This window comes from Lithobates pipiens, unplaced genomic scaffold (genome assembly GCF_037356315.1).
Source record: "Lithobates pipiens isolate NorthernLeopardFrog02 unplaced genomic scaffold, aLitPip1_a1.2 Scaffold_25, whole genome shotgun sequence".
NCBI classification, from domain to species: Eukaryota; Metazoa; Chordata; class Amphibia; order Anura; family Ranidae; genus Lithobates; species Lithobates pipiens.
In genome coordinates this window covers 70,562,765-70,585,500 of record NW_027507787.1, presented here as the reverse complement: position 1 = coordinate 70,585,500, position 22,736 = coordinate 70,562,765, and positions in this window count along the sequence as shown.

The following is a 22,736-nucleotide window of genomic DNA, read 5'->3' as shown; positions in this document are numbered from 1 at the left end:
CAAACACACTTTTGAAAAATTCCTTTATTAAAAATAAAAAAAATAAAAAAAGATTCCAGCGGTGGTAATCCACTCTTGCTATTAAGCGATGGATGATCATCTCTCCGGGGTCCAGCGATGGCTGATCTGATCCAGCGACGGGTGATTTTCAGTCCAGCACAGTCCATCCATCTTCTGTCTCCACTGAGGAGACACTGCGGGGAGCCCAGCGCCTGACGTTTCTTATATTAGGAGGGCGGGGCCACCCGTAACCTGACCCCGCCCCCCCTCTGACGCTAGTGAGGGAAGCCAGGGGTTCCCCAATGACGTATGGGTGACCCCGCCCCCTCTGATGTAACGCAGGTTTCTGTTACAGTCCCGTTCGAGTCCCATAGACTTTAATAGGGTTCTAAAGTTCACACAAAGTTTAGGTCTGTTCGCACGTTCTGGTGCGAATCGAACAGGGGGGTGTTCGGCTCATCCTTAATGACAGGGATCAGGGATACTCGGACTGATGTGGCAGTGATCAGAGACACTGTAACTGGTGTGGTGTTGATCAGGGATAATAACACTGCTCTCATCAGGCCATTTATATACAGTGACTTGACAGGAGGCACTTAAGCAGAATAAGGGTCAGTGGATAAATAGTAGAAAAACACCTATGTATGAATAAAGTGCACATTTCCTGTCATTTTGTTAATCTGTAGAGGATTCTAGAGAATGTTTTTGCATTTTATGTGCATCGTATTTGCTAAACTGTTCATATATATATATATATATATATATATATATATATATATATATATATATGTTTTGTATTCAGTTTAGTAGTTATAAAGTGACCCTGTAAGCTTTTATAATCTATAAAAATGAAAGATCCCTGCAAGAGAAGCAATGGTAAACTATTTTTTAGTATACTGTGTTTCCTACAGTGTAGTAAGAATCATAAGATGGAGCCACGGAGTGGAGATGGAGGCACAAACATTCAACACCACCCAGAAATGTTAAATACCCAAGGGATTGGCTACAGTGACCGTGGTGTATTTAGGTTTTGTGCTGTCCTAGGCCTGACTAAACTACTACACCCCCTAATTTAAATATAAACCATCCCTTCCTGTCAAGGCCACATCCCTTCCCATTTAAGACCCACCCTGTCACCTGTAAAACACTCCCCTTCATCTTTAGGCTCCACCTTTTTTCGCTTAAGCTCCACCACTTCCTCTCTGTACAATAAACATGGATACCAAGCAGTGGCATCACTATGGTTGGTGTCACCTGTTGTGGTAAAACATGGTGTCACTTCCCCACTAGCCTGCCTCAGTGCTCTGTCCTGCCACTGCGGAGTGACAGCAGGAAAGTCATTAGGGCACTGAGCAGGCTAGCCCATCCGTGTGTCTCTCCCCCCTAGCCTTCCATAGTGCTACTTGATGGTGTCAACCAAGCCTGAACAGGGATAAAATCTAGGCCCGGTCATTTTAGACTGAGCAGCCCATTTGTGGTCTGTCAGACATAATAATCTAGCCCCTGGTCCCAAAATAAAATAAAATAATATATAAATTTGGCCCCTTAGTGATTAGATGGGTATTGTAGGCAGAAACCCCAAAGTCAATTGTACTATCACACTGTAACATGCATGGTGAGCCGTAAGCTGGCCATATTCTATACAATCAGATTGTACAATCTCCTTCTGAGCTACCATCAAATGTGTAGTACAAAGGCCTGCCTGATTGGATACAGGGTGAATGAATGTTTAGCTATGTCCTTATATTACATGATTTGGGTAAATCTAAAAAATAAAGTCCAATCTGATTTATTTTAGAGATGGGTCAGTTTTATGGAGATTGTACAGACTAATTGTATAATGTATGGTCATCAGGGATGAATTGATAGATGGATGGATGGAAGTAGGGGTGAATGAATGGAGGGATGGATAGATTTATGGATGGAGGAATGAGTAGAAGGATGGATGAATGGTAGGAAGAAAGGGTGGATGGGGGACAGATGTATGGAGGGATGTATGAGGTGTGAGTAGCTGTCATTCACTGACCTGGTTTTCTCCAGACCGGCTTCTTTAGTGGACTTTAGTAAACACCCCCAAACATGCCTCTCGCACAGGGACTGGTCGTCCTTGCTGGGGCTCCTGCGTCTCTTGGAGGTACACACCCAGTCACTGTTGGATTCCCTGGCCGGTCTAATCTGTCAGATGAGAGAGCTGGCTATAGCTGCAGCCATGGTCGGTGCGGGGAAGGCTGCAGGTGTCCTGAGTCCTCCTAATACTCTTTTCGAGGATGATGGAGGGGAGAGAAATCAGGATTAAACCATCACTCCCAGTCCTGGGAGATTCCAACAGGTCACCATAGGCTGGAAGACATCCTGGAAAATCCAGGAGAAAGGGGTCATTCAGAGGGTATTATTTCTGGTAGGCAGAGATGAGCCCATGTAGTATGGCAGCACATTCCTTAACCAGGCATCCTACATTCTTTTCCTATGGAGGGACACATCCCGGGTCACCCTGATAGGACCCCCTGAGATCCATGTCAGCAGTGTCAATGTCAGATGAGGAGGAATGGTGGGTCCCGGGTAGGGAGCAGTGAGGATCATCCAATGTGTACACAGCACAGGCCTCCCCTCCTCTGCCATCCTTGGATCTCAGCATGACATTTAAGTACAAGTTCACTGGACACCCTCTCCATTCCCCCTAGTCCCCTGTCCCAGTGTACTGTGTTCCCAGCTGTCAGGTAGCAACTTCACAAGTCCAGGGATTTGAAAACCCTGCGGCATCACATACATCTGTAACTCTCAGCAGAAGAGGCATTCTGAATAGTCAGCACCATCACATGGATGGCGCTGACTAATCAGATTCCATCTAGCCTGTCCTGTCAGCATGCTGATGGCCTCCTCAGTGCTGGTGACACACACCCCAACCAGTGGTTAGGACATGCGGCCCAGGCTGATGCCACCCCTCTGGTGGGTGTCACCCGGGTGCGGTTTGCTTCTCCCACACCCCCATAGTGACACCACTGCTAGGGACTGTTTCCGTGCAGAAGCCAGGAGGATGCTGTTTTTTTCATGCAGAGGGTGGCTTTTTTTCTGCCCCCTGCAAAGTGCTGTCCTAGGCCTGGGCCTTGTCAGCCTAGGCCAAGATACAGAGTTGTACAGTGCTGGAATGAAGTAAAAAGCTAAACTCCAGACAAACATCTGAATACACAGTTAAATAAAATGAATATATGAAAGCTGATTTACACGCCAAAGAAAATGTGTCATTAAAGCGGGAGTAAACCCAATTTAAAAAAAAACACTTACATTCCCGGCATGCCGGAAATGTTAACGTTCACATTGGTTGTGCTCTCAACCAAACTTTCAAACCATCCAGTGGCTGGTGTCATAACTGATCACATGTGCAACATTATGGCAGTTGAAGAATTATTAGAGGCCAAGATGGCGGCTTCTTTGACCGAAAAAGATGGAAGTGTTTACTTCCACTTTAAGTTAACCTTTACATCCGCTGCAGATAGCAACTGCAGTGCATTTTGAATGTGGTGCTGAAAACACCACGTTCTGGTGTGAATGACCAGTAAAAATGTATGTGTATTGCTACCCTCGAGAGAACCGCTGATATAATCTGTACCCCACTGGTTGCCCCGACTCTGTAAGTCCTCCAACACTCCTGACACCCTGGGTTCAGTCATTATTACCTAATGACGCCAGCATCTTCATCGCTACCAGCAACTTCAGTTACAGTGTCCGTGAGCGGGCACCTGCCCATTTAGTCCTATAGACACTGTATACCAGACACCATTGTCTTTGTCCACATTTCTGGTACTTGTAGTGCCAACAGATGCAAGTTCATTTAATCCCATAGACACTGTCACATCTCTGGCATCTGTAGTCCTACAGGCTAGAGGTGATCAAGGAGCCAGGCGCAGAAATTGTGTACAAGGATGCCTGTAAAAAATGTCTATAAAATGTATAGTTCCTGCCGCTGCTCCAAAACTCACAAGACGACAAATGAGAAACAAAGAAATTCCAACACAAGTAGCACTGTTCCAGTATATTAAAACACAAGATGAGTGAAGTGAAAAGTATCAATCTTTAATAACAATTTTATGCATTCATAAACTTAAGTCAAACGATCAAGTGGCTTAAGTTTGTGAATTGATGCTTGTGCTTAGGTTATACAGGAAAAGTCTGCATCCTCAATACTGATGAAACTGTTTAGTTTTTGTTTACTGTGGGAAGAATGACACAAAGGAGTGAATAACATAAAATTATACATCAAGTGAATATCTTATCTTAAGGCAACAAATCACTAGTAATCAATGCAATTATACAATCTAAGGATTTCTGTCAATAAGGGAAACAGGCAACGAAACACAATGTGGTTAAATACAACCCTGTTTCAGTCCTTAAAACATAGGTATGTGAACAGGCAACAGAAAGGTAGGGGACTGACACTTTTGTTGACTATGTCAGACCACTAATTTCTGTATCCTCACAGTTCACAGGCACTTATTACCTAAGCAACTGGCAAAACATTCAGCAAACTGTTGCATTTATGACCTGGCTGGCTCCATTAAGCTGAAAGCAGACCCCTTAAGTTAAACAACACTAGTCACTTGCGAAGATTGGGAAGGTATAAAAGGGATTAAAGGTAACCCCATGGAATCCAGCAGGTCTTCAGCTAGCCCTTAACCACTTCCCGACCAGCGCACGGCGATGTACTTTTGCAGAATGGCACGGGCAGGCAAATTGGCGTTCAGGTATGTCCATTTAAAATTGCTGCTGTGCCATCGCGTGCACGCCGCCGGCGGTGTGAGTGCATGCTGGTCAGGACCCCCGTGAGTCAGGTGGCGGGTCCACAGACTCGATCACCGCGGGGATACCTGCGATCGTCTCACGGGGAGGTTAAACGGGGAGATGAAGAAGTAAACAGCATCTCCCCATTCTGCCTAGCAACAAGTGACACTGATCTCTGCTCCCTGTTATTGGAGTAGAGATCAGTGTTCACTAACACACAGCCACTTCCCCCACAGTTAGTAACATGCCCCTAGGACACACTTAAACCCTACAATGCCACCCCCTGGTTAACCTCTTCACTGCCAGTGTCATTTACACAGGAACCAGTGCATTTGTATAGCACTGATTGCTGTATAAATGACAATGGTCCCAAAAATGTATCAAAAATGTCTGTGTCCGCCATAATGTCACAGTCACAATAAAAATTGCTGATCACCGCCATTGCTAGTAAAAAAAAAAATTATTAAGAAAAATGCCATAAAACTATCCCCTATTTTGTAAGCGCTATAAAATTTGCGCAAACCAATCAATAATCGCTTATCGCATTTATTTTTTTACCAAAAATATGTAGGAGAATACATTTTGGACTAAACTGAGGAAAAAAAGCCAACAAAAGAATGCTCTATTTGTGGGAAAAAAAGGATGTCAATTTTGTTTGGGAGCCACGTCACACGACCGCGCAATTGTCAGTTAAAGCGACGCAGTGCCGAAATCGCAAAAAGTGGTCTGGTCTTAAGCCAGCAAAATGGTCCAATCTGAAAGTGGTTAAAAAATGGTAGATTAAATAATCCTTGATGGTAGACGAGAGCAAATTTAGCTGGTATGTTGTTAAACAATAGAGGATGCAGACACTTCCTGTACAACCTAAGCACAAGTGATCACAGTGTATGTTGGTTTAATGGTATTGTATCTTGTAGGACTTCCAACACAAGGAGCGCTGTTCCATAATATTAAAACACAAGATGAGTGAAGTGAAAAGTATCAATCTTTAATAACAAGTGTATCCATTCATAATCTTAAACCATTTGATTGTTTGGCTTAAGTTCATGAATGGATACAATTGTTATTGGATTGTTATTATAGATTGATACTTTTCACTTCACTCATCTTGTCTTGTAATATACTAGAACAGCACCACTCCTTGTGTTGGAATTTCTTTGTTTCTCATTTGGTATTGTGAGTTTTTGGAGCAGTGGCAGGATCTATACATTTTATAGACTTTTTTTTATAGGCATCCTTGTTCACAATTATGCACCTGGCATCTGTAGGACTACAGATGCCAGAGATGTGACAGTGTCTATGGGATTAAATGAACTTGCATCCGGTGGCACTACAATTACAAGAAATGTGGACAAAGACAATGGTGTCTGTATACCGTGTCCATAGGACTAAATGGGCAGGTGCCCGCTCACTGACACTGTAATTGAAGTTGCTGGTAGCGATGACACTGTAACTGAAGTTGCTGGTAGCGATGAAGATGGTGATGGCTTTTCAGGATCTCCCTCCGAGTCCTGGATCAAGGAATGGCGTCCAACCTCCATCACACTGTGACATGGCCCATGCGGATCTGAAGTGCAGGTAGCGTGGAAGGAGCAGGAACAGCTTCCAGACCACTACAAGATAGGGAGGCGATACTGTCTGCAGATTTCCCTTCGGATGCTGCTTGATAACTATTTCTTGTTCAGGCCATGACTTGGCCACAGCACACACAGGCACAGAGTTCCAGGCTGGGGTCCCAAAAGAGCAATCTAGGCCTAGACCAGCCCTTTTATATCCTTTCCCAGCAGTCTGTTCTTCTCTCCCAGCAGTCTGGTAGTGGTGGTCCAGGCCAGTCCTGCTAAAATTGAAACCCCAGCTTTCTGAACTACACATCCCACAATGCTTTGCTCTACTCAATGCTCTACTTTCAGAAAACTACAATATGGAGTCCAGACCAACATTAGGGGGAGATAACTCCATATCAACCGTACTCCACATTGTCCTTAAATGGCAGGTTCCAATAGCCAGCTCTTGGCTACATATGCATTAGACATGTGCATTCGTTTTCGTCCGAATGCATTTTCGTCCGAATTTCAGGTATTTTCGTTTTTGTTTTGACAAACGATAACGAAAGTGCAGATTCCAAAAAACGAAAGATCCGACATAAATAAATGCTTTTTTTCGTTTTCGTTGTTACAACAGTTCGATATAGAATAGGAGATTCGACGTGACTCCATATGTCTATTGAACCTGTGGTCGAATGTGCCTAAGTTTCGTTTACCTCTATTAGTCCTATTATATAGAAAAGCTTCGACAGAGAGTAAATATTCGACATAGAGAGAACAGAATCGACAGAGAGAAACGATACTGGAATTGGGTGGGGGAAGTAAATTAAAAAAAAAATGATAATATTCGACGGGATCGTTGCACGTTTATAATAATATTCGACGGGATCGTTGCACGATTATAATAATATTCGACGGGATCGTTGCACGTTTATAATAATATTCGACGGGATCGTCGCAACTATACGACACTGCAATCATACATTTCGGCAATCGAATGCTCCGCCTATAGGCTATATAGTTTAGCAGCTCCATCGAATCTTCTTTATCCATTCGACAGATACCATAAGCCTTCCAAGACAGATTCGACCGTAATTCATGTGGATTTTCGGACGAATGCAATTTTTGCACGAAAAACGAAATAAATAAAAACGAATTTCGGGAGTAACTAAATAAATAAAATTTACGGACGAAAACGAAAAAACTAAACGAAATATTCTAGTCTGCACATGTCTAATATGCATAGCCAAAACATTTTTGTTGTTGTTTTGGATACATTGGAAAGGATACAAATTAATGTTGGTTTCTTTTTTGCTGATTATGTTCCATTGGATAGATTTCCCTTTACATGCTGCTCAAGAGACTCAATGGAAAATCAAAAAAAAAAATCTCTCTGAAGTGAGGGGAAATTCATCTTAGTGAGCTGAAGATTTCCCAATTCTTCTTATTGTGGTGAGAACTGTGAAATTTTGTATTTTTCTGCCCCAGTAACAATTAGGTGAAATTAACTTAAGGAAACAGCCCAAATTAGCCTATTACTGCCCATGTAATGCATATGTGCAGCATGGCGGCAAAGAGGCTGGACTTTTATGGCCACCACACACACATCCATGGGCAGAGGTTTTTGAGAATGCACTCACTGATCACTTCCAGCATAGTGAACAAGCTGTTAAACCACCTTATCTCTGACTGACCGATCAAAGTGGTTTACAATAGCATAAGATAAAAATGGCTTGTGGACTAAAAACATCAAATTATTCACCCATGCAAGGTTCTGAGATATCTATTATTAATAATGTCTATTCAAGCCAGTATATTGTCTTTGTTTGAATATGGCAAATTTAAAGTTGTGGGAACTTTTCCGTACTGGTACCTTAACCACCTCAATACAGGGCACTACCACCCCATTCCTGCCCTGACCAAACTGCAGCTTTCAGTGCTCTCACACTTTGAATGACAGTTACTCAGTCAAGCAACATTGTATCCATATGAAAATTGCGTAATTTTTTTCACACAAATAGAGCTTTCTTTTGGTGGTATTTAATCACTAGTGGGGTTTTTTTGTGCTATAAATAAAAAAGGTTGTAAATTTTGTGAAAAAAATGCTTTTTTCTTTGGTCTGTCATAACATTTTGCTAATTAGTAATTTTTTTTTTCATACATTTTGGCCAAAATGTATACTACTACATATCTTTGGTGAAAATAACCCAAATTAGTGTATATTATTTGGTCTTCGTGAAAGTTATAGAGTCTACAAACTATGGTGCCAATCACTGAAAATTGATCACATCTGAGCAGACCTTCAGTACATCAGGTGAATCTGATTTCTTGAGACACTAAGTCAGAAAAGTACAAATAGGATGCTGGGACTGTGACATCATAATGGACCGGGACATCATCCGGTGATGTCCCTATATAAATCGCTGCGCGCCGCGTCCCTGCCATTGTGACTGAAGGCAGCGACGAGGCAACATCTCCAGAAGAGAAAAACAGAAGATGGCGACAGTGGCAGCGGCGACAGAAGACCAGGCCACCGCCTGTAAAAGAGCTAAAAGAAGGCGCGGTGGCCCGGCAAGAAGAACCGAAGAGGGGGACAAGACCCTCGAAGAGGCGGACAAGACCCCCGAAGTCGGAAGAAGAGGGCGGCGGCGAAGAAGAAAGCAGGGCTCCTCCGCTAGTGAAAGAGCTAGCAGAAGATAGTGGAGGAGTCCGACGAGAAGACCCCCGAAGACGGAAGAAGCCCCCCGGAGCTGTGCAATAAACTAATTTGACCCTTGTGTGTTGTGTTTTTTCTTTTTTTTTACTTTTTTTCACAGGTGAATGGGTAGGGGTACATTGTTAAAGGGGGCTCCCGGATTCCGATAAGCCCCCCTGCCCGCAGACCCCAACAACGAACGGCGAGGGTTGTCAGGAAGAGGCCCTTGTCCTCATCAACATGGGGACAAGGTGCTTTGGGGTGGGGGGGCCACGCGGTCCCCCTCCCCCAAGGCACCCCCCCCATGTTGAGAGCATGCGGCCTCTTACGGCTCAGGAGGGGGGGCGCTCGCTCATCCCCACCCCTTTCCTGGCCGGCCGGGTAGCGTGCTCGGATAAGGGTCTGATATGGACCTGGGAGGGACCCCACGCCGATTTTTCGGCATAGGGATTCCCCTTTAAGTCCATACCAGGTGACGCTGGCCCCGGCTACCTGGAGACACGCTCAAAATGAGCAGACTTTCCTCCGCGTGTGTGGGCGAGTCCGTTCATTTCAAAAGTACGGTGGATAGTCCAGCGGACTTAGTATGCCGTGTTAGTCCGCTGAAAAAGTGCCGTGTGTGGGCAAGTAGCTCGTTCGGAAAGTCCGGCGGAAAGTCCACCAGACCAAATCCGCCGATATCTTCACCCAAAAATTATCATTTGACCTGGCCATTACACCAGCCTTGTACACTCCTGCCAAATGGATTAAAGATTTCTGCTTCAAAATTTAAACATTTAGCACATTTATGCTTTTGCGGACCCATCTCATATCAGATACCGATTGCAAACCTGCATTTTCAGCTGAAGTACATGTGTCCTTTAAAAAATAAAATGTATCTAATACCTGAACAATGTAATGCATCTCTCTGCTCAACAGGATAAAATATTGTGTTTCAACCAAATGTTTACCAGTCCCAAGGGAATGGCACTATTTATCTGCCACAGTTAAGGATGTGACAAAGGAAGTAGATTAAAAGGATGAAGGTGAACCCTGGCAGATTGTATATAATTTAAATTCAGAATAAGTAAAAGAAAAGCAAATAACAGTTTGTCTTAGCCTTGCTCTACTATAATGATAATCAGTCCTTAACCAGCTGTCTCGAGGTTTAGATCTGGCGCCCATTGTGACATGAGCTTTTTATAGGAAGATCTAAAGCCTTCTGATTAGAGGTTAACCTCTATGAATGCAAGTAGTTAATTTTCAGAGCAGGTTGAAAATGGGCTATGTAGATCTTCCTTGCCAGGCATCTTTTCTTTTTTTCTTGCCTTTAGTAAAACCAACTGGTAAATCATGTTGTAGAAAAACAAAACACCCTTGTGTATTTTTAACTTTTATAGCAATTTACTTTGTATTTGAGTCTTGCATCCCTTATAGTTTCATTATAGCAAGCAGTTAAGAAATAAGACATTAGAGAGTCCTGATTTTATTTTAAAAAATACTCCGCTAAGCAATGTCTACATATAAACTGTCAAAGTTATCCACATGTGAAATGGAAAAGGGGAGAAAGGAACCTTTTATCAGCTCTTTTTTACATTCCAAGTATGAAAACAGCTCCCTATCCATGCTTAATGACCAGAGAGTAGTGGATTAATTATCCTGTAGACATCTGCCTAATATAGAAGCTATATGATGTAAATTATGACAATTATGTGATAAGATAGGGCATATCCATAAACCTATGTACTACGTTACTATGACAATAATATGGACAAGACCTAAAGAGACCCTATTGCCAACCTAAAATAGAACTAAATAGAACTGAAGACAACACTTTTTTTCTTTTTGGATGGCATAAGGAACCATTTATAACCATGGCCATTTTTCTTTCGTCCCATTCCCTTCACTTCCTATACCATAACCAATACAGGGAGCGTAAATACCTCATAAAGTGAGAGAATTCCTAGTTGTCACCAGAACCATTGGAAGATTTCCAGTCTAACACTGTACTGAGGACTAGACATGTGCACAGTGAAATATTTCGTATTGAAATTTCGTTTTTGTCCAAAAAATACATTTATTTAGTTACTCCCGAAATTCGTTTTTATTTATTTAATTTTTCGTTCAAAAATTGCATTCGTCCGAAAATCCACATGAATTACGGTCGAATCTGTCTTTGAAGGCTTATGGTGTCTGTCGAATGTATAAAGAAGATTTGAAGGAGCTGCTAAACTCTATATAGCCTATAGGTGGTGCATTTGACTGCGGAAATGTACGTTTGCAGCGTCATACAGTTTCGATGCTCCGTCAAATATTATTATAAACGTGTGTTTTTTGCGTTGCTTTGTTGAATCGTTCATGCTGAATGAATGGTCTAAGGTTCCATGCACACTGAAGCTCAAAAAAGCTCCCGCTGTGTGACACTTCTCTTCTTCTGACAGGTCTTATATAACGGAACCTTGAGTCAGAGGTCTCCGTTATATAAGACCTGTCAGAAGAAGAGAAGCATCACACGGAAGCCTTCCATTGCATGGAGGAATTGTCAAAAACTGTCTCTTGTAATTTTTAACACTTTTGTCACTTTTTTGGTGAATGATAGGCCCTTACCATTTCACACGGGGGGGGGGGGCGGATCTGGGGGTCCCCTTGTTAACAAGGGCTTCCAGATTCCAATAAGCCCCCCGCCCGCGGACCCCCACAACCACCGGCCAGGGTTGTGGGGATGAGGCCCTTGTCCTCATCAACATGGGGACAAGGTGCTTTGGGGGGACCCCAAAGCTCCCAATGTTGAGGGCATGTGACCTGGTATGGTTCAGGAGGGGTGGCACTCTCTCATTCCCCCTCTTTTCCTGCAGCCTGCCAGGTTGCGTGCACAGATAAGGGTCTGGTATGGATTTTGAGGGGGACCCCCACGCCATTCTTTTTTTTTTGGCACAGGTTTCCCCTTAAAATCCATGCCAGACCTGAAGGGCCTGGTATGGATTTTGAGGGGGACCCCCACAGCATTTTTTTTGGCGTGGGGTTCCCCTTAATATCCATACCAGACATGAAGGGCCTGGTATGCTCTTGGAGGGGAACCCATACCGTTTTTTTTAAATTAAACTCGCCTGGCCTGGGGGCAACTTAGTCGTGTTGTAAGTCACCCCAAGTCGCGCTGTGATTCACACTCAAGTCGTGTCTAAGCTGCCTCCCAAAGTCACGCTGGAAGTCGTGTTGCCCCTGTGTGAATGGACTGTTAATGATACGGCGTGTGCTATTATCAATTGTGCCAGCATATTATCTGTTGCGCTTATGCGTGCGCCGGTTCATATGCTCACTTGATCATTTATCTGGCGCACAATTGCAGGTATGAACCGGTGCAGCGCATTCATATTAGTACATCAGCCCCCCCATGTATCTTATTTTCAATGATCTCTTTGTAATATTAAGAAAACACATTTACGGTACAGATACTCCTCGTTTAATGACTTACCTGTTTAATGACTGCTCAGGGCTGGAGTTTTGTGTTTAGACATTTTTTTCACAATATAGTACAGTGTTTAAGAATGCTTAAAATATTGATTTCTTGTGGCTTCTCGTTTTAAAAACCAATTTGTTTAACGACCTGGTCGTTGGAATGGAACCTGGTCGTTAAGAGAGGAGTACTTGTACCTGACCGGTCTATCTCATATTTCTGCAAAATAAATATCCATAATATTCAAAGCTGGTTGTGGAATTGCAGTGGCAGTAAAGCCGCGTACACACGTAGCCGTCTGTCCGACGTACTTAGTCTGGCGGACTTCCCGCCAGACTGTCCGTCGGACTTTCCGAACGGGCTACTTGCCCACACACGGCACTTTTTCAGCGGACTAATACGGCGTACTAAGTCCGCTGTACTATCCGCCCTACTTTTGAAATGAAAGGACTTGCCCACACACGTGGAGGAAAGTCTGCTCATTTCGAGCGCGTCTCCAGGTAGGCGGGGCCTGCAAAGGAGACGCCGCTGGCCCCGTCGCCTGGTATGGACTTAAAGGGGAACCCCAACGTCGAAAAAAATCGGCGTGGGGGTCCCCCAGATCCACATCAGACCCTTGTCCGAGCACACGCTACCCGGCCGGCCAGGAAAGGGGGGGACGAGCGAGCGCCCCCCCCCCCTCCTGAGCCGTACCAGCCGCGTGCCCTCAACATGGGGAGTGCCTTGTACCAGCCGCGCGGCCCCCCACCCCAAAGCACCTTGTCCCCATGTTGATGAGGACAAGGGCCTCTTCCCGACAACCCTTGGTTGTCAGGGTCTGCGGGTGGGGGGCTTATCGGAATCCGGGAGCCCCCATTAATGAGGGGGCCCCCGGATACCGGCCCCCCACCCTATGTGAATGAGTATGGGGTACTATGTACCCATACCCATTCACCTGTAAAATAAAGTACAAAAAAACACAACACACAAGATAAAATAGTTTATTGCACAGCTCCGGGGGTCTTCCATCTTCGGGGGTCTTCTCGCCGGACTCCTCCGCTATCTTCTTGTAGCTCTTTTACTAGCGGAGGAGCCCAGCTTTCTTCCTCGCCGCCGGCCTCTTCTTCCGACTTCGGGGGTCTTGTCCCCCTCTTCGGTTCTTCTGCCGGGCCACCGCGCCTTCTTCTAGCTCTTTTACAGGCGGTGGCCCGGTCTTCTGTCGCCGCCGCCTTCCGTTCTTCCGTTCTTCTGTTCTTCTCTTCTTCTTCTTTCGGCATTGGGGTTCCCCTTTAAGTCCATACCAGGCGGCGGGGCCAGCAACGTCTCCTTCGCGGGCCCTGCCTACCTGGAGACCCGCTCGAAATGAGCGGACTTTTCTCCGGGCGGGAAAAGTCCGTTCATTTCAAAAGTACGGCGGACTTGCATACACACGGCCGGATTGGCCGCCGAAATGCGAGTCCAGTGGGAAGATTGGAGTGTAAAACTACTTTCTAAGTCCGCCGTACTTTCGGGTCAAAAAAGTATGCCGGAGGATACACACGGGGGGATTGTTTGGCGGACTTCAGTTTGCCGGACTTTTCCACCTGCTTGTTTGATCGTGTGTACGCGGCATAATACATAAAGGTATGGTCTAGCTGTGGACACTGCCAGGATAAGCAATAAACACGTTAGAACAAACCATTTATTTCCAGGTCTAGTTCCTTTTAACAACAATTAACTAGCCATGTATGTTTTTTTTAGTGCTGCTCATAGATCGAGTTATGGTTTGGAATAAAAAAATAAGGAAGGTACCTTTAAGCTCCTGCATTCAATTTCTAAACATGTCTTTGAAATCAGTTTTTATAAAGAAACTGGTTCACTTTCAAGCCACCTTCAGCACATTCTTTTACCTTCCTTATGCTTTCACGTGGCACTGTTCAGCCATTGATAGTGATAAAAGAAAGCACAGTGTAGGCTTTAAGCCACTCTAGTCAAAACTTATGTAGAGCTTTGGACTTTACACCAATCCCCAAGTCACTGCACTGTGCCAAACACCAAGAACCAGCATTGTCATGTTAGAAGGGAAATACTGTAGTTGCATGCCCCTCCATATTCAAGAATTCCATATTCAGTTTTGGTGGTTAAACTGAGAGGTGGGAGAGCAATGAAAAGGAGAACCTGTGCTGGTGCTTAGGAATGGATTAAAGCAAACCTTGTTACTTTGCTCTAAATAGTCAATGCACAGGTATGGTTTAAGAATGCTGGCTATGGTACAATTTGTTTGAAAGACATTATGTAATGAGCCATTACAGAGATATTTCTGAAATAGGAATCTGTGTTTCTTGACTAGGGATGAGCTCGATGTTCGAGTCGAACGTAAGTTCGAGACGAACATCAGGTGTTCATCCGTTCGCTGAACAGTGAACATTATGGGGCATTTGTGGGAAATTTGAGCACTGCAAAACGCCCATAATGCACTGTGGGATCGCAGTGCATGGCTGTATGATGATTGGCCAAAGCATGCACCTGACCTGCATGCTTTGGCCAATCAAAGCACGCTCTGCTGTGAGAGCCATGATTGACCAAAGCCAGGGTGCCTTTGGCCAATCATGTCTTAGGGGGACTAAGTCCACGCACCACACTATATAAGGCTGCTTACATAGAGGCAGCGTGTAGTTTTGGTGGTGCGGATGGAGAGATAGCTTGAGTTAGATTAAGCAGGCAGGATATTTAGTTAGTCATTATTGGATCATTATTGGTTGGCGACCCTCCTTGACCACCGTTACAAGGGGAAAGCCTCGTAATTCATCCTGCCCTCATAGAGGGAGCACAGGATAAAATATCTTAAGGATACCTTAAAGAAGAGTTTATGTAACACCTTTCCAGACGATGGTAGATTACAGTCTCATGGAAAGGGTACTTTTGAGGCTTCTATTGGTCAAAGGAGGAGCGGTGGAGAAGGGGGCTGCATTTAAACATTTAAGCGGTGGAGAAGTGATGCTTTTAAACATTTTTTTAGTCCTCAACGCCCAGGGCTGTCAGCTTCCACATCCTAGCATCTGCAGCATATGGTGGAAGCTTATCTAGGAGCAAAAACAGACATGGAGAGGTTTCCAGTAGATGGTCCACTGGGTTATTGGGTCATAAGAATTGACCCCTAGCCAGAACTTGCCAGTATGCAATTAACCACTTGCCGACCTGCTCCTGTACATATACATCAGCACTTTGAAGAGGGATATCTCGGTAGTGGCATCAGCTGCTGCCACAACCGAGATATCCATTTTTTCAGGAGGCGGTCATGTTTTTACAATAATGGGGCTCTCTGCGGCGAATTAGCCGGGAGATCACCGTTATCGGCGACGGGAGAGGTGCCACCCCCCCCTTCCACATGGTGCCAGTGTATGGAGACGAGTGAGGCTAAGATGGCCCCCACCCGTCTCCATGCCATAGCAGGGCTGAAGCAACCTCAAAACGTTACTTACGCCCATAACTCTTAAAGGCACATTTTTTTCAATGTCATTTTTTGAAATGACAATTATTTTATTTTTTTGCATTTTAGTCCAAATATGAGATCTGAGGACTTTTTGACCCCAGATCTCATATTTAAGAGGACCTGCCATGCTTTTTTCTATTACAAAGAATGTTTACATTCCCTGTAATAGAAATAAAAGTGATCCAGATTTAGTTTTTTTAAATCAGAGAAAAAAATTAATTAAGTTAATTAAAATAAATAAGAAAACATTTTTTAAAGCGATCTGTCCTGACGAGCTCACGCGCAGAAGTGAGCGCAGAAGTGAACGCATACGTGAGTCGCTCCCGCTTATGAAAACGGTGGTCAAACCACACATGTGAGGTATCGGCACAATCGGTAGAGCAAGAGCAATAATTCTAGCCCTAGACCTCCTCTGTAACGTAAAACATTCAACCTGTAGAATTTTTAAAACATCGCCTATGGAGTTTTTTGAGGGTAAAAGTTTGACGCCATTCCATGAGCGTGTGCAATTTTGAAGCGTGACATGTTGGGTATCAATTTACTCGGCATAACATTATCTTTCACAATGTAAAACAAATTGGGCTAACTTTACCGTTGTCTTATTTTTTTATTCAAACAAGTGATTTTCTAGCAAAACATTTTTTTTAAACATGTAAACACCTAAATTCCAAAACAAGGCTAGTCCTTAAGTGGTTAAGCTACTGGGCTGCCCTGCATCCGGTGTGCTTTCCAAATGGGCATTCAGTGCTGTGGGAGGTTTTGTGACAGATAAAAGGGTGTATCTGTCCACAGACTCCATTGACGGCTGACATTTGTCCAAGCGAATCAGTCCTGGATTAGCAGTAGCTATCAAGCCCCTGATGTAGATGTAGTTGAATAAATGTTTTTGGGATCTGGAATCTCTGCAAGACTGTCTAGCTGCCTAGCTTTGTGGGTGTTGAATGTATCTTAAAGTAATTTTTTGGTATAGATTTCATGGGCACAATTAACACCCCAGGACCAATTTTTCCGCACAGGTGCATCAAATTGAAATGTTTTACAGCAAGGCCAATTCTTGTTTTCTTCTAGAGTACCTGTATAGGGTTATGGTGTGAGGGTGCCACCAACACTCAAAGCCCAATTTTTTTGCACCTGTTTGACATTTCCTGCTTTCTCTGGCAGTGTGTTCACAAAATGGCAATGGGGCATTGTCTGGACATCTTTATGAAGTTCTAATGTGGTGTAATAATGTATTGTATATACGAGGAGCAGAAGAGGAGGAAGAAGATGGAGAGATGAGAAAATAAAGCAATTTCCAAATTAGTTTTGTAAATTTATTTTGAAACTTCTCTTTGGAGGTTGTTGTTGGACATTTGTTTTTGGATGATGTTAAAGTGTAAAGGCACCACCAACACACAAAGCCCAATTTTTCCACATCTGTCTTCTATCCAAAGTCTACAAAAGAGACACCAGACTTTATCCAAAGAGACGCCAAAATCTCTAATCTTGTTCCGAGTGCACTAAATTGTTGCCTCAGACTGGCTCCTTAAATTGTTGTTTACAAAATATATAAAGCTTGGGAAATCAATTTAAATGTAATTTTGTTTTCCTTTATATATGTCAGTTTTGCTGCAGGAGGTTCTATACATGGTACAGATGTGCCACTTTAAAGGCAGACTAAAGGGACCCCCAGGCACTATATTTAAACACATTTTTTGGTTTTATTGTTACACTTTAAACATCATTAAAATCACTGCTCCTTTTTTTAGGCCAATAGCTTGCATTTAAGCCTTAAAATTAGTACTTTTGATTTTTCAAGTTCGGCTCCCATAGACTTTCATAAGGTTCGCTGTTTGGGTCTGAACTTATGAGAGGTTTGAGTGTTCTGGCGAGAGCTGAACTGGGGCTGTTTGGCCCAACTCTACCGATAACTGACTTCCAATGGTGCTGTCCATCTGTGGGAGTGATAGCACAGCTGTGATAACTGTAACAAAAAGATTCTACACAGAAAATGCAGGTGCTACTCCTTGTATGACTGTCCAAGCACCTGGCTACTAATGTCCCAAGCTAGAGAAATGCAGTTTCTTTTGGCTGCTTTGTGCTTGGCACTAAGCTGTCCCCCAGACCTGGACATGTAAAGTATGTCAGCCTTACTGTCCTCTCCATATATAAGCATTGGGTAGGTAGAAATAGAAGTTACTCACTTAGTCCCTTTAAGTAAATCCTGGAATCGAGGCGGCTTCTCTACAGACACACTGCTACATAGGACTGCACTTCATTTCAGGGTGACTTCAGCTAACTTAGCTGAGGCGAGGGGCAGAGCCCTCCAATCAAGGGGTCCCCTCCAGGCAACTGGACCCTGGACTCTGCACCTTGCCAGATTTCTGACATTTGTGGGACTGTTCTACTGAGCTTTGCCCCCCCAGGGATTAGTGGGAAGGAACTCCATAAATATTCAGGCTGCAGACTCTGTTCCTCCACCCTCTAAGTTCCAGAACTATCCAGTGAGTTCTAGAAGGCAGGGGGAGGTAACAGAGCCACAGCCTTAAAGTACTGCACCATCTAAACAACAATTAACCCCTGTTCCTCTGCCTACAGTTGCCAACTAAAGTTCCTACACTTCGCAACTCTAAAGGGTGCTACACATAAAATGTTAAATGCACATCTTATGGGAATATTGTTGTTGAAATTAATAGTATACACAAAAGGGTCTATTTAATGCAAGGACACATATCTTTATTTTAGCCTTATGGTTGTAGTTTTTTAAACAAATGTAACTCTTTATCCTGGTGTGTTACTTTTTTGATCCTCCATTTTCATACTTATTGTAGTATAATGGACCTAAAAAAAGGTGTTCACTCAAAATTGTGAAAGCAAACATGGTGCAGAATGTATGTAAGCTAGTGTAATCATTGTTTAAAAACTTAAATCATACCATTTCTCTTTAGAGAAAAAAAGCAAAGTTGGATAAAATTGGCTGTTTAGTACAATTCCACCTGGGAAAACTGGATTTCAAATATCTAGGTAATGTCTTCAATTAGCTAGGAAAAAAAACATTAACCTTGAGCCTTTGTCATATTTCTCATTACCGGAACACTTAAATGGTATTCCTTGAAAGAAAACATATCCTTTTACACCTGCATAATTCTGCAGCCTTATTCATTGAAGCATTCACACTTTTTTTTTATTCCTGGTAGTGACAAGAGCCTGTAGACCGGTTTATGAAAGGTTAAGATGCTAATTACTGAGCAGTTTATAGGTTACCTGCGGGAAATACAAAAGAAATGTGTCTTTCTGATTTGGTCCTCTGTATTCCCTTTCCTTTTTAATACAATAAGGGCACTCTTGAGACATTGGGGAGGCAAGGGGCCCAGGCAGTCTGTGTAAATGTGGAAATAAAGGTTAATTTGTAGCTGTGAAATGTACAAGGTTTCTTCTTTACACAAATATTGATCTAAATCTGCTTGGGTGTCTTTCCTGTCAGAGGTATATTTGCATGATATCGTTGGAAAATGACAAGGGCATTAGAAGGCAAAAGAAACAAATGGAAAAAATAAGCAATACGGAGAGTAAACACTGCATGGGTTTACTGCAGGGCTGCAAAGGCACAGATCATTTCCCACTATTATAGCTAATTTCAGAAGTGTACAATTTTTCTGTCTGTCAAATTCTAGGAAAAGTGGTAGTTCTCTAAAATTAGTCAGTTGCTAAAGCCAAAATGCTTACGCTATGGTTTCTTGTACAGCTATTAAATCAAAGATTCCTGTCATTTTTGTTAAGTTTAATAAAATTTAAAAAAAAAACAAGATCAATAACCGTAACTGTTTTAAATAAAAATAAAAGAAATGATCCGTTAATTTTATTTAAAGGTACATTTCAGTTACTTAATTTTTGCCATTTTTGGTTTTTGACAGAGGAGGAAAGATTAGAACTTTACTTAGGTTTTTATTGTTTTACTTAGGTTTTTATTGTTATCCAGGGCTCCATTAGAAGGATGTGCTTGCACTCCTTGCCTCTGGTTGGACCCTGGTCTGTATAAAAACCTAAAAGGAGAAGAGTGCTACTTGTAAATGCTGTGTGTAGGATAAAAATATATAAATTAAGGAAACACTATACATTTACAATATATATATCTATATCTATCTATCTTTCTATCTATCTATCTATCTATCTATCTATATATATATATATATATATATATATATATATATATATATCACACAGGTCATAAAATACCACCAAAAGTAAGCAAGTGGTTAATAAATACTTCATTAACAATTCCAGTGCTTTCTTGGTTTCCTATATTTAAAAGTAGTAGGTGAGATGCACACACGGTCAGTGAAACAGGTGTGCCAGCAATCGAGTCTGTCCCAAAGACTCAATATAAAAAAGCAGAAAAGGGAATGATGCACAAACAAAAGTAAATGTATTGATAAAATGTACATCACATCAGGTATAATTCAGGTATTCAGATTCAGATATACCTGATGTGATGTCAATTTTATCAATACATTTACTTTTGTTTGTGCAGCAATCCCTTTTCTGCTCTTTATATATATATAGTATATAGTAAAGTAAAAAAAGTAAATTTACCATATGGGACAGTGTAAGCAAGCATGCAGTGGGAGAGCAAATGGGACCCTAACAAAGCACTTTACATAATATGGCAATGTGCTTTGTTAGGGCTCCCTTTTTAACTTGTTTCATTATTTCACTCAGCAGTATTACTGAATTAGTTATTTTTGCTTTGTATTCCTTATTCTTGTTAATGTGTAAATAGCTTTTCATGTTGTGTTTTTTTTTTCCTGATAAAGAAATGCCTGAAATGTATTAAATATTCTCTATAGAATTGTTCATAATAGTTTAATATTGAGTTATTCATGTGGAAACTATATTTGCACAAACATTTTAAAAACTGGATTACCCTTTTTAATGAAAATTCTTTTTTTTTTAGGCAGCATGACCTGGACCTGAATTGATATCTAACTTGGCTTTAACCACTTGACCACTGGGCACTTAAACACCCTTAATAACCAGACCAATTTTCAGCTTTCGGTGCTCTCACATTTTGAATGACAATTACTCAGTCATGCAACACTGGACCTATATTAAATTTCTGTCCTTTTTTTCACACAAATGGAGCTTTCTTTTGGTGGTATTTAATCACCGCTGGGTTTTTTATTTTTTGTGCTATAAAAGAAAAAATACAGAAAATTCTGTAAAAAAATGAATTTTTCTTCATTTCTGTTATAAAATTTAGCAGATTAGTAATTTTTTCTTCATAAATTTTGGCCAAAATTTATACCACTACATATCTTTGGTAAAAATAAGTACAAATTGGTGGATATTATTTGGTCTTTGTGAAAGTTATAGAGTCCACAAGCTGTGGTGCCAATATCTGAAAATTGATCACACCTGAAGTACTGACGGCCTATTTCAATTCTTGAGACCCTAACATGCCAGAAAAGTACAAATACCCCCCAAATGACCCCTTTTTGGAAAGAAGACATTCCAAGGTATTTAGTAAGAGGCATGATGAGTTTTTTGAAGTTGTCATTTTTTCCCACAATTCTTTGCAAAATCAAGATTTTTTTTACTTTTTTTTTTTTTTTTTTTCACAAAATTGTCATATTATCAGTTTATTTCTCACACAGCATATGCATACCACAAATTACACCCCAAAACACATTCTGCTATTACTCCCGAGTACGGCGATACCACATGTGTGAGACTTTTACACAGTGCGGCCACATACAGAGGCCCAACATGCAGGGAGCGCCATCAGGCGTTCTGGAGCACCCAGGACAATTCTGACATTTCTCTCCTACATGTAAAAATCATCATTTATTTGCTAGAAAATTACATCGAATCCCAAAACATTATATATGTTTTTTTAGCAAACACCCTGGAGAATACAATGGTGGTCGTTGCAACTTTTTATCTCGCACGGTATTTGCGCATCAATTTTTCGAATGCTTTTTTTTTGGAAAAAAAACAGTTTTGTGCCTAAAAAACACAGTAAAGTTAGCCCAATTTTTGCATAATGTGAAAGATGAAGTTACACCGAGTAAATCGATACCTAACATGTCACTCTTCAAAATTGCACAGGCTCGTGGAATGGCGCCAAACGTCGCTACTTAAAAATCCCCATAGGCGACGATTTAATTTTTTTTTTACTGGTTATATGTTTTGAGTTACAGAGGAGGTCTAGGGCTAGAATTATTGCTCTCGCTCTAACGTTCGCAGCGATACCTCACATGTGTGGTTTGAACACCGTTTTCATATGTGGGCGGGACTTACGTATGCGTTCGCTTCTGCATGCGAGCACATGGGGACAGGGGCGCTTTAAAAAAAAAAAAAAAAGTATTGTTCATTTTACTTTATTTATTTTAGTTTGACATTTTTTTCCCCAAAAATAAATTTTTTGATCACTTTTATTCCTATTACAAGGAATGTAAACATCCCTTGGAATATGGCATGACAGGTCCTCTTTACAGTGAGATATGGGGTCAATAAGACCCCGCATCTCACCTCTAAGCTGGGAAGCCTGAAAAAAAAAAAAAAAAAGATTCTGGATTTGATAGTATTGGCGAGTCGGTAGAAGCACCGGTGGGCGGCGGGGGGGGGGGGGGGTGTCTATGGCTGGGTATTGCAGGGTATCACCGACTATGGCTGGGTATGGCTGGGTATATCAGAGTATGGCTGGGTATCTCAGAGTATGGCGTTGCAGAGAATTGCATTGCAGAGCATTGCAGGATATTGGAGGGTGTTGCAGAGCATTGCAGAGTGTTGCACGGTATTGGCGGGTGTTGCAGAGCATTGCAGAGTGTTGCAGGGTATTGGTGGGTGTTGCAGAGC